Here is a 15,256-nt window from a genome sequence, read left to right as displayed (position 1 = left end):
AAACACACACACACACACATACATAGAAAAACCGCTTGCACAGTCGCTAGGGCACAGGGCTGAGAACAGCACACATACACACACACACACAAACTGGTTGCGCAGTCATCAGTGCACATTTCTGAAAACGGCACACACACTACCACACACTCACAAACCGGTTGCACAGTTGCCAGGGAACAGGGCTGAGGACAGCACAGACACACACACACAGACGCACACACACACTGGTTGCACAGTCACCAGGGCACAGGGCTGAGAATGGACCCCACACACACAAACACACACACACATACACATAAACCGGCTGCACAGTAGCCAAGGCACAGGGCTCAGAACAGCTCAAACACACACACACACACACACACACACCACAAACCATATTCATTGTAGCCAGGGTACAGGACTGAGAACAGCACAGACACACACACACAACACACCAACACACACACACACCAACCGGTTGCACAGTCTCTAGGAAACAGGGCTGAAAAGACCACACACACACTCACACACTCACACACACAATCGGTTGCACAGTTGCCAGGACACAGAGATGAGAAACGCACACACAAACACACACAAACACACACGCACAAACCGGTTGCACAGTCGCCAGGGCACAGGGCTGAGGACAGCACAGACACGCGAACACACACACACACACACACACACACACCGGTTGAACAGTCACCAGGGCACTGGGTTGAGAACGGCACACAAAAACATACACAGAAACACACACACACAAACCAGTTGCACAGTAGGAAGGGCACATGGCTGAAAACAGCACGCACACAGACACACGCACACCGGTTGCCCAGTTGCCAGGGCGCAAGGCTCAGGATGGCACACACACCTACACACACACACACGTACAATACAGTTTCACAGTCGCCAGGGCACAGGGCTGAGAACAGCATATACACACACAGACACATACACACACAGACACATACACACAAAAACTGCTTGCAAAGTCGCCAGGGCTCAGGGCTGAGAATGGCACACACAAACACACACACACACATACAAACCGGTTTCACAGTTGCCAGGGCACAGGGCTGAGAACAGCACATACACACACACACACACAGACACATACACAAACAAACTGCTTGCACAGTTGCCAGGGCACAGGGCTGTGAATGGCACACACAAATACACACACACACACAAACATGAACAAACCATTGCACAGTTGCCAGGGCACAGGGCTGAAAATGGCACACACACACACACTCCCAAACCGGTTGCACTGTCGCCAGGCCCCAGGGCTGAAAACAGCACACACACACACACACAAAAACCGCTGGCACAGTCGTCACGGCACAGGGCTGAGAACAGCACACACACACACACATACAAACAGAAACTGGTTGCGCAGTCATCAGTGCACATTTCTGAGAACGGCACACACACACACACTAACACACACGCTCAAACCGGTTGCACAGTTGCCAGGGCACAGGGCTGAGGTCAACACAGACACGCACACACACACACACACACACACACACACACACCGGTTGCACAGTCGCCAGGGCACAGGGCTGAGAATGGCACACACACACACAAACACACACACACATACACATAAACCAGTTGCACAGTAGCCAAGGCACAGGGCTCAGAACAGCTCAAACACACACACACACACACACACACACACACACACACACCACAAACCAGATTCTTTGTAGCCAGGGCACAGGACTGAGAACAGCACACACACACACACACACTCACACACACAACCGGTTGCACCGTCGCCAGGACACAGAGATGAGAATCGCGCGCACACAAACACACAAACACATACGCACATACCGGTTGCACAGTCGCCAGGGCAAAGGGCTGAGGACAGCACAGACACGCACACACACACACACACTCACACCGGTTGAACAGTCACCAGGGCACTGGGTTGAGAACAGCACACAAAAACATACACACAAACACACACACACAAACCAGTTGCACGTTCGGAAGGTAACATGGCTGAAAACAGCACACACACAGACACACACCGGTTTCCCAGTTGCCAGGGCACAAGGCACAGGATGGCAAACACACCTACACACATATACACAAACTGGTTGAACAATCTCCAGGGCAAAGGGTTGAGAACAGCACACACACACACACACAGGCATACAGATACTGGTTGCACAATCGCCAGGGCACAGGGCTGAGAACAGCAACACACACACACACACACACACATGAACACAAACCAGTATCAGAGTTGCCAGTGCACAGGGCTGATAACAGCACACACATACACCCACACACACTCAAGCCGGTTTCACAGTTGCCTGACCACATGGCTGAGATTAGCACTCCCCCCCCCACACACACACACACAAACCTGTGCACATTCGCCAGCGTACAGGGCTGAGAACAGCACATACACACACAAACCAGTTGTACAGTCGCCAGGGCACAGGGCTGAGCATGGCACACACGGAGATAGACACACACACAAAGAAACCAGTTTCAGAGTTGCCAGGGCAGAGGGCTGGGAACAGCATACACACACACATATACAGACACACACACCGGTTGCACTGTTTCCTGGGCACAGAGCTGAAAATGGCACACAAACAACTGCTTGCACAGTCTCAAGGACACAGAGATGAGAATCGCACACACACACACACACACACACAAACCGGTTGCACAGTCCCCAGGGCACAGGGATGATAATTCAAACTTACACACACACACACACGCACACACACACAAACCTGTTGCACAGTTGTCAGGGCACAGGGCTGAGAACGGCACACACACACACCAGTTACACTGTCACTAAGGCACAGGGCTAAAAACAGCACAAACACACACACACATATACACTCACATACATACACACACAAACCGCTTGCACAGTCGCCAGGGCACATGGCTGAGAATGGCACACACACACACACACACACACACACACACACCAGTTTCACAGTCGCCAGGGCACAGGGCTGAGAAGAACACATACATACACACATACACACACAAACTGCTTGCACAGTCGTCAGGGCTCAGGGCTGTGAATGGCACACACAAACACTGACACACACACACACACGAACAAACCATTGCACAATCACCAGGGCACAGGGCTGAGAATTCAAACTTACACACACACACACAAATCTGCTGCACAGTCGCCAGTACACAGGGCTGAGAACAGCACACACACACACATACACATACACATAAAGTGGTTTCACAGTCTCCAAGGCACAGGGTTCAGAATAGCTCTAACACACACACACACACACACACACACACACACACACACACACAAAACGGTTTCACAGCCACCAAGGTACAGGGCTGAGACAGCACACATACACACACAAATCGGTTGCACAGTTGCCAGGGTACAGGGCTGAGAAAAGAACATACAAACACACACACACATACACATACATAAACCGGTTTCACCTTCGCCAGACACAAGCCTGAGAACAGCACACACACACACACGCACACACACAAACTAGTTGCACAGTCGCCAGGGCTCAGGGCTGAGAACAGCACACACAAACACACACACACAAACACACACAGAAATCCGTCACACAGTTGCCAGCACACACGTCTGAGAATGTCCCACCACACACACACACACACAAACCGCTTGCACAGTCTCCAGGGCACAGGGCTGAGAATTCAAACTTATACACACACAAAAACAAACCTGTGCACAGTTGCCAGGGCACAGGGCTGAGAATGGCACACACTCACATACACAGACAAACCGGTTGCACAGTCACCAGGGCACAGGGCTGAGAAGAGCACACACACACACACACACATACACACACATACACACACAAACTGCTTGCACAGTCTCCAGGGCACAGGGCTGAGAATGGAACACACACACACACAAACATAGACACACAAATCCGGTTTCACAGTCGCCAGGGCACAGGGCTGAGAACAGCACACATACACACACACAAACACAAACTGGTTGCGCAGTCACCAGTGCACATTTATGAGAAGGGCACACACACACACACACTAACACACATACACATAAATCTGTTGCACATTCGTCAGGGCACAGGATGAGAACAGCACACAGAGAAACACACACACACAAACAGGTTGCACAGTAGCTAGGGCACAGGGCTGAGAACAGAACACACATACACACACAAACCAGTTTCACAGTAACCAGAGAACAGGGCAGAAAACATCACACACACATACACACAAACACAGAAAGACACACACACACACACAAACCGGTTGCACAGTCGCCAGGGCTCAGGGCTGAAAACAACACACACACAAACACACGAACACAGACACAACCAGTTGAACATTTGTCAGGGTACAGGGCTGACAAAGGGACACACACACACAGACACACAAACATAGACATTAACTGGTTGCACAATCGCCAGTGCACAGGGCTGAGAACAGCACACACACACACACACACACACACAAAGAAATACACAAACCGGTTGCACATTTGCCATGGCATGTACCGAGAATGGGACACACACACACACACACACACGAACAAACCGGTTGCACAGTAGCCAGGGCACAGGGCTGAGAACGCCACACAAACACACACACACACACACACACGCACAAAACGGTTGCAATGTCGCTAGGGCACAGGGCTGAGGACAGCACACACACACACACATACACATACACATAAACTGGTTTCACAGTCACCAAGGCACAGGGTTCAGAACAGCTCTAACACACACACACACATACACACACACACAAACCGGTTTCACAGCCACCAAGGTAAAGGGCTGAGACAACACACATACACACACACAAACCGGTTGCACATGTGCCAGGGTACAGGGCTGAGAAAAGAACACACATACAAACACACACACACACATACATAAACCAGTTTCACCTTCACCAGACACAAGCCTGAGAACAGCACACACCCACACCCACACACACACAAACTAGTTGCACAGTCGCTAGGGCTCAGGGCTGAGAACAGAACACACACAAAAACACACATACAAATCGTTCATACAGTTGCCAGCACACAGGTCTGAGAATGTCCCCCCACACACACACACACGCACACACACACGCACACACACACAAACCGGTTGCACAGTCTCCAGGGCACAGGGCTGAGAATTCAAACTTACAAACGACAAAAACAAACCTGTTGCACAGTATCCAGGGCACAGGGCTGAGAACGGCACACACTCACATACACAGACAAACCGGTTGTACAGTCAACAGGGCACAGGGATGAGAAGAGCACACACACACACACACACCGGTTGCACAGTCACCAGGGCACAGGGCTGAGAATGGCCCACACACACACAAACACACACACACATACACATAAACCGGTTACACAGTAGCCAAGGCACAGGGCTCAGAACAGCTCAAACACACACACACACAATCACACACACACCACAAACCGGATTCATTGTAGCCAGGGCACAGGACTGAGAACAGCACACAGACACACACACACTCACACACACAACCGGTTGCACGTCGCCAGGACACAGAGATGAGAATCGCGCGCACACAAACACACAAACACATACGCACATACCGGTTGCACAGTCGCCAGGGCAAAGGGCTGAGGACAGCACAGACACGCACACACACACACACACTCACACCGGTTGAACAGTCACCAGGGCACTGGGTTGAGAACAGCACACAAAAACATACACACAAACACACACACACAAACCAGTTGCACGTTCGGAAGGTAACATGGCTGAAAACAGCACACACACAGACACACACCGGTTTCCCAGTTGCCAGGGCACAAGGCACAGGATGGCAAACACACCTACACACATATACACAAACTGGATGAACAATCGTAGGGCAAAGGGTTGAGAACAGCACACACACACACACACAGGCATACACATCCTGGTTGCACAATCGCCAGGGCACAGTGCTGAGAACAGCAACACACACACACACACACACACATGAACACAAACCAGTATCAGAGTCGCCAGTGCACTGGGCTGATAACAGCACACACACACACCCAAACACACTCAAGCCGGTTTCACAGTTGCCAGACCACAGGGCTGAGATCATGAGACCAGCACTCCCCCTACCCCCACACACACACACACAAACCTGTGCACATTCGCCAGCATACAGGGCTGAGAACAGCACATACACACACAAACCAGTTGTACAGTCGCCAGGGCACAGGGCTGAGCATGGCACACACGGAGATAGACACACACACAAAGAAACCAGTTTCAGAGTTTCCAGGGCAGAGGGCTGGGAACAGCACACACACGCACATATACGCACACACACACCGGTTGCACAGTCGCCTGGGCACAGAGCTGAAAATGGCACACACACACACACACACACACACAACCGGTTGCACAGTCTCCAGGACACAGAGATGAGAATCGCACACACACACACACACACACACAAACCGGTTGCACAGTCCCCAGGGCACAGGGATGATAATTCAAACTTACACACACACACACACACACACACACACAAACCTGTAGCACAGTTGTCAGGGCACAGGGCTGAGAACGGCACACACACACACCAGTTACACTGTCACTAAGGCACAGGGCTAAAAACAGCACAAACACACACACACATATACACTCACATACATACACACACAAACCACTTGCACAGTCGCCAGGGCACATGGCTGAGAATGGCACACACACACACACACACACACACACACACACACACACACCAGATTCACAGTCGCCAGGGCACAGGGCTGAGAAGAACACATACATACACACATACACACACACAAACTGCTTGCACAGTCGTCAGGGCTCAGGGCTGTGAATGGCACACACAAACACTGACACACACACACACACGAACAAACCATTGCACAGTCGCCAGGGCACAGGGCTGAGAATTCAAACTTACACACACACACACAAATCTGCTGCACAGTCGCCAGTGCACAGGGCTGAGAACAGCACACACACACACATACACATACACATAAAGTGGTTTCACAGTCTCCAAGGCACAGGGTTCAGAATAGCTCTAACACACACACACACACACAGACACACACACACACAAAACGGTTTCACAGCCACCAAGGTACAGGGCTGAGACAGCACACATACACACACAAATCGGTTGCACAGTTGCCAGGGTACAGGGCTGAGAAAAGAACACACATACAAACACACACATACACATACATAAACCGGTTTCACCTTCACCAGACACAAGCCTGAGAACAGCACACACACACACATATGCACACACACAAACTAGTTGCACAGTCGCCAGGGCTCAGGGCTGAGAACAGCACACACAAACACACACACACAAACACACACAGAAATCCGTCACACAGTTGCCAGCACACACGTCTGAGAATGTCCCACCACACACACACACACGCACACACACACAAACCGCTTGCACAGTCTCCAGGGCACAGGGCTGAGAATTCAAACTTACACACACAAAAAACAAACCTGTGCACAGTTGCCAGGGCACAGGGCTGAGAAAGGCACACACTCACATACACACACAAACCGGTTGCACAGTCACCAGGGCACAGGGCTGAGAAGAGCACACACACACACACACACATACACACACAGACACATACACACACAAACTGCTTGCACAGTCGTCAGGGCACAGGGCTGAGAATGGAACACACACACACACAAACATAGACACACAAATCCGGTTTCACAGTCGCCAGGGCACAGGGCTGAGAACAGCACACATACACACACACAAACACAAACTGGTTGCGCAGTCATCAGTGCACATTTATGAGAAGGGCACACACACACACACACTAACACACATACACATAAATCTGTTGCACATTCGTCAGGGCACAGGATGAGAACAGCACACAGAGAAACACACACACACAAACAGGTTGCACAGTAGCTAGGGCACAGGGCTGAGAACAGAACACACATACACACACAAACCAGTTTCACAGTAACCAGAGAACAGGGCAGAAAACATCACACACACATACACACAAACACAGAAAGACACACACACACACACAAACCGGTTGCACAGTCGCCAGGGCTCAGGGCTGAAAACAACACACACACAAACACACGAACACAGACACAACCAGTTGAACATTTGTCAGGGTACAGGGCTGACAAAGGGACACACACACACAGACACACAAACATAGACATTAACTGGTTGCACAATCGCCAGTGCACAGGGCTGAGAACAGCACACACACACACACACACACACAAAGAAATACACAAACCGGTTGCACATTTGCCATGGCATGTACCGAGAATGGGACACACACACACACACACACACGAACAAACCGGTTGCACAGTAGCCAGGGCACAGGGCTGAGAACGCCACACAAACACACACACACACACACACGCACAAAACGGTTGCAATGTCGCTAGGGCACAGGGCTGAGGACAGCACACACACACACACATATACACATACACATAAACTGGTTTCACAGTCACCAAGGCACAGGGTTCAGAACAGCTCTAACACACACACACATACACACACACACACCGGTTTCACAGCCACCAAGGTAAAGGGCTGAGACAACACACATACACAAACACAAACCGGTTGCACAGTTGCCAGGGTACAGGGCTGAGAAAAGAACACACATACAAACACACACACACATACATAAACCGGTTTCACCTTCGCCAGACACAAGCCTGAGAACAGCACACACCCACACACGCACACACACAAACTAGTTGCACAGTCGCCAGGGCTCAGGGCTGGGAACAGAACACACACACATACACACACACAAATCGGTCATACAGTTGCCAGCACACAGGTCTGAGAATGTCCCCCCACACACACACACACGCACACACACACGCACACACACACATACCAGTTGAACAGTCTCCAGGGCACAGGGCTGAGAATTCAAACTTACACTCGACAAAAACAAACCTCTTGCACAGTTGCCAGGGCACAGGGCTGAGAACGGCACCCACTCACATACACAGACAAACCAGTTGCACAGTCAACAGGGCACAGGGCTGAGAAGAGCACACACACACACACACACACACACCAGTTACACAGTCACTAAGGCACAGGGCTGAAAACAGGACAAACCACACACATATACACTCACACATACACACACAAACCACTTGCACAATCACCAAGGCACAGGGCTGAGACTGGCACACACACAAACACACATACAAACCGGTTTCACAGTCGCCAGGGCACAGGGCTGAGAACAGCATATACACACACAGACACATACACACACAGACACATACACACACAAACTGCTTGCACAGTCGCCAGGGCACAGGGCTGAGAATGGCACACACACACACACACACACACACACACACACACCAGTTTCACAGTCGCCAGGGCATAGGGCTGAGAATAATGCATACATACACACATACACACACAAACGGCTTGCACAGTGCCCTAGCGCCTGTGCAAGTGGTTTTTCTGTGTATGTGTGTGTGAGTGTATACTGATATCAGCCCTGTTCCCTGGCGACAGTGCAAACGGTTTGTATCTGTTTGTGTGTTTGTGTGTGTGTGTGCTGTTCTCAGCCCTGTGCCCTGGCGACTGCAACAGGTTTGTGTGTGTGTGTGTGTGTGCTGTTCTCAGCCCTGTGCGCTGGCGACTGTGCAGCAGATTTGTGTGTGTGTAAGTTTGAATTCTCAGGACTGTGCCCTGGTGATTGTGCAATGGTTTGTTCGTGTGTGTTTGTGCGTGAGTGTCAGTGTTTGTGTGTGCCATTCACAGCCCTGAGCCCTGATGACTGTGCAAGCCGTTTGGTGTGTATGTGTGTATGTAAGTGTTATTCTCAGCTCTATGCCCTGGTGACTGTGAAACTGGTGTGTGTGTGTGTAAGTTTGAATTATCATCCCTGTGCCCTGGAGACTGTGCAACCAGTTTGTGTGTGTGTGCGTGTGTATGTGTGTGTGTGCGATTCTCATCTCTGTGTCCTGGCGACTGTGCAAGCAGTTGTTTGTGTGTGTGTGTATGTGTGTGTGCCATTTTCAGCTCTGTGCCCAGGAAACAGTGCAACCGGTGTGTGTGTGTGTGTATATGTGTGTGTGTATGCTGTTCCCAGCCCTCTGCCCTGGCAACTCTGAAACTGGTTTCTTTGTGTGTGTGTCGGTCTGTGTGTGTGCCATGCTCAGCCCTGTGCCCTGGCGACTGTACAACTGGTTTTTGTGTGTGTGTGTATGTGTGTGTATGTGCTGTTCTCAGCCCTGTACGCTGGCGAATGTGTACAGGTTTGTGTGGGGGGGTGGGGGAGTGCTGGTCATGATCTCAGCCCTGTGGTCTGGCAACTGTGAAACCGGCTTGAGTGTGTGTGGGTGTGTGTGTGTGCTGTTATCAGCCCTGTGCACTGGCGACTCTGATACTGGTTTGTGTTCATGTGTGTGTGTGTGTGTGTGTTACTGTTCTCAGCACTGTGCCCTGGCGATTGTGCAACCAGTATCTGTATGCCTGTGTGTGTGTGTGTGTGCTGTTCTCAACCCTTTGCCCTGGCGATTGTTCAACCAGTTTGTGTATATGTGTGTGTAGGTGTGTGTGCCATCCTGAGCCTTATGCCCTGGCAACTGGGGAACCGCTGTGTGTGTGCCTGTGTGTGCTGTTTTCAGCCATGTGCCCTTCCGACTGTGCAACTGGTTTGTGTGTGTGTGTTTGTGTGTATGTATTTGTGTGCCATTCTCAACCTAGTGCCCTGGTGACTGTTCAACCGGTGTGTGAGTGTGTGTGTGTGTGTGCGTGCCTGTGCTGTCCTCAGCCCTGTGCCTTGGCGACTGCAACCGGTTTGTGCATATGTGTTTGTGTGTGTGTTTGCGCGCGATTCTCATCTCTGTGTCCTGGCGACTGTGTAACCGTTTGTGTGTGTGAGTGTGTGTAAGTGTGTGCTCTTTTCAGCCCTGTTTCCTAGAGACTGTGCAACCGGTTGGTGTGTTTGTGTGTGTGTGTGCTGTTCTCAGTCCTGTGCCCTGGCTACAAAGAATCTGGTTTGTGGTGTTCTGAGCCCTGTGCCTTGGCTACTGTGCAACCGGTTTATGTGTATGTGTGTGTGTTTGTGTGTGTGGGGGCCATTCTCAGCCCTGTGCCCTGGCGACTGTGCAACCGGTTTGTGCGTTTGTGCTAGTGTGTGTGTGTGCTGTTCTCAGAAATGTGCACTGATGACTGCGCAACCAGTTTGTGTGTGTGTGTTTGTATTCTCAACCTTGTGCCCTGGCAAATGTGCAACTAATTTTTGTGTGTGCCTGGGCACAGAGCTGAAAATGGCACACACACACACACACACACAAACAACTGCTTGCACAGTCGCCAGGACACAGAGATGAGAATCACACACACACACATACACGCACACACACACAAACCTGTTGCACAGTCTCCAGGGCACAGGGATGATAATTCAAACTTACACACACACACACACACGCACACACACACAAACCTGTAGCACAGTTGTCAGGGCACAGGGATGAGAACGGCACACACACACCAGTTACACTGTCACTAAGGCACAGGGCTAAAAACAGCACACACACACACACACACATATACACTCACATACATACACACACAAACCGCTTGCACAGTCTCCAGGGCACATGGCTGAGAATGGCACACACACACACACACACACACACACACACACACACACCAGTTTCACAGTCGCCCGGGCACAGGGCTGAGAAGAACACATACATACACACATACACACACAAACTGCTTGCACAGTCGTCAGGGCTCAGGGCTGTGAATTGCACACATAAACCCTGACACACACGCACACACACGAACAAACAATTGCACAATCACCAGGGCACAGGACTGAGAATTCAAACTTACACACAAACACACAAATCTGCTGCACAGTCACCAGTGCACAGGGCTGAGAACGGCACACACACACACTGGTTACACTGTCACTAAGGCACAGGGCTAAAAACAGCACAAACACATACACATATACACTCACATACATACACACACAAAACGCTTGCACAGTCGCCAGGGCACATGGCTGAGAATGGCACACACACACACACACACACACACACACACACCAGTTTCACAGTCGCCAGGGCACAGGGCTGAGAAGAACACATACATACACACATACACACACAAACTGCTTGCACAGTCGTCAGGGCTCAGGGCTGTGAATGGCACACACAAACACTGACACACACACACACAAACAAACCATTGCACAATCACCAGGGCACAGGGCTGAGAATTCAAACTTACACACACACACACAAACCTGTTGCACAGTTGCCAGGGCACAGGGCTGAGAACAGCACACACACACACAAAAACACAAACAGATACAAAACGTTTGCACTGTCGCCAGGGAACAGGGCTGATATCAGCACACACTCATACACACATACACAGAAAAACCGCTTGCACAGTCGCTAGGGCACAGGGCTGAGAACGGCATACAGACACACACAAACACACACAAACAAAGACACACAATCCGGTTTCACAGTCGCCAGAGCACAGGGCTGAGAACAGCACACATACACACACACAAACACAAACTGGTTGCGCAGTCATCAGTGCACATTTATGAGAAGGGCACACACACACACTTCACTCATACACATAAATCTGTTGCACATTCGCCAGGGCACAGGATGAGAACAGCACACAGAGAAACACACACACACAAACAGGTTGCACAGTAGCTAGGGCACAGGGCTGAGAACAGAACACACACACACACACAAACCAGTTTCACAGTAACCAGAGAACAGGGCAGAGAACATCACACAAACATACACACAAACACAGAAAGACACACACACACACACAAACTGGTTGCACAGTCGCCAGGGCTCAGGGCTGAAAACAACACACACACAAACACACGAACACAGACACAACCAGTTGAACATTCGTCAGGGTACAGGGCTGACAAGGGACACACACACACAGACACAAAAACATAGACATTAACTGGTTGCACAATCGCCAGTGCACAGGGCCGAGAACAGCACACACACACACACACACAAAGAAATACACAAACCGGTTGCACATTCGCCATGGCATGTAGCCGAGAATGGGACACACACACACACACACACACACACACGAACAAACCGGTTGCACAGTAGCCAGGGCACAGGGCTGAGAACGCCACACAAACACACACACACACACACACACACACACGCACAAACCGGTTGCAATGTCGCCAGGGCACAGGGCTGAGAACAGCACGGACACACACACACACACACACACACATACACACTAAAGGGTTGCAAAGTTGCCAGGGCACAGGTCTGAGAATGGCACACACACACACGAACACACACATACAGGTTGCACAGACTCCAGGACACTGGGCTGATAATTCACACACACACACACACACACAAAGCGGCTGTACAGTCGCCAAGACAAAGGACTCAAAACAGCTCTAACAAACACACACACACACATATACATAAATCGGTTTCACAGTCACCAGAGCACAAGCCTGAGCACAGCACACACACACACACGCACACACACAAACTAGTTGCACAGTTGCCAGGGCACAGGCTGAAAACAGCACACACACACACACAGACAAACTAGTTGCATAGTCGCCAGAGCAGAGGGCTGAGAACAGCACACACACACACACACACACACAAAGGGTTGCATAGTTGCCAGCGCACAGGTCTGAGAATTTCACACACACACATATGCACACACACACAAACCGGTTGCACAGTCTCCAGGGCACAGGGCTGAGAATTCAAACTTACACACATACACACACACACAAACCTGTTGCACAGTTGCCAGGCCACAGGGTTGAGAACGGCACACACTCACACACACAGACAAACGGGTTGCACAGTGGCCAGGGCACAGGGCTGAAATCAGCACACAAACACACACACACAAACACCGGTTACACTGTCACTAAGGCACAGGACTGAAAACAGCACCAACACACACACACACACATATACACTCACACACATACACACACAACCTCTTGCAAAGTCGTCAGTGCCCAGGGCTGAGAACGGAACACACACACACACACACACAGACACACACAGACACACATAAACCAGTTTCACAGTCGCCAGGGCACAGTGCTGAGAACAGCACATACACACACACACACATACACACAAACTGCTTGCATAATTGCCAGGGCAAAGGGCTGAGAATGGCACACACAAACACACACACACAAATGAACAAACCATTGCACGGTCGCCAGGGCACAGGGCTGAAAATGGCACACACACACACTCACAAACCGGTTGCACTGTCACCAGGCCACGGGTCTGAGAACAGCACACACACACACACACACACACACATACACACAAAAACCGTTTGCACAGTCACCACGGCACAGGGTTGAGAACGGCATACACACTCACACACACACATAAACATACATATAAACTTGTTGCACAGTTGCCAGGGCACAGGGCTCAGAACAGCTGTAACACACACACACATACACACAAACTGGTTGTAAAGTCGCCAGGGTACACGGCTGAGAACAGCACACAGACACACACAAAAACACACACGAACAAACCGGTTGCACAGTCGCCAGGGAACAGGGCTTAGAACAGCACACACACACACACACATACCGTTTGCACAGTCGCCAGGGTGCAGGGCTTAGAACTGCACGTACACACACGCACATACACACACAAACCGCTTACACAATCACCAGGGATAAGTCTGAGAATGGCACACACACACACACGAACACCCGGTTTCACAGTCGCTAGCACAGGGCTGAGAATGGCACACATACACACTCACACACACACATACATAAACACATAAACCGGTTGCGCACTCACCAAGGCACAGGGCTCAGAAAAGCTCGAACACACACACACAGACACACACAAACCTTTGCACAGTCGCCAGCCATACGACTGAGAACAGCACACACACACACAAACCTGTTGAACAGTCGCCTGGGCACAGGGCAGTGAACAGAACAAACACACACACACACACACACACACACACACACACACCCAAACCGGTTGCACAGCTTCCAGGGCACAGGGCTGAGAATAGCACAAACACAGACAGACACACACACAAACTGGTTTCACAGTCGCCAGGGCTCAGGGCTGAAAATGGCACACACACACACAAATACACACAAACCTGTTGCACAGTCACCAGGTTACAGGTCTTAGAACAGGACACATAC

This window comes from Bos javanicus, chromosome Y, assembly GCF_032452875.1.
Source record: "Bos javanicus breed banteng chromosome Y, ARS-OSU_banteng_1.0, whole genome shotgun sequence".
In the NCBI taxonomy this organism is placed as follows: domain Eukaryota; kingdom Metazoa; phylum Chordata; class Mammalia; order Artiodactyla; family Bovidae; genus Bos; species Bos javanicus.
The sequence above is the reverse complement of the archived record's forward strand: the minus strand, read 5'-3'. Positions refer to the sequence as shown.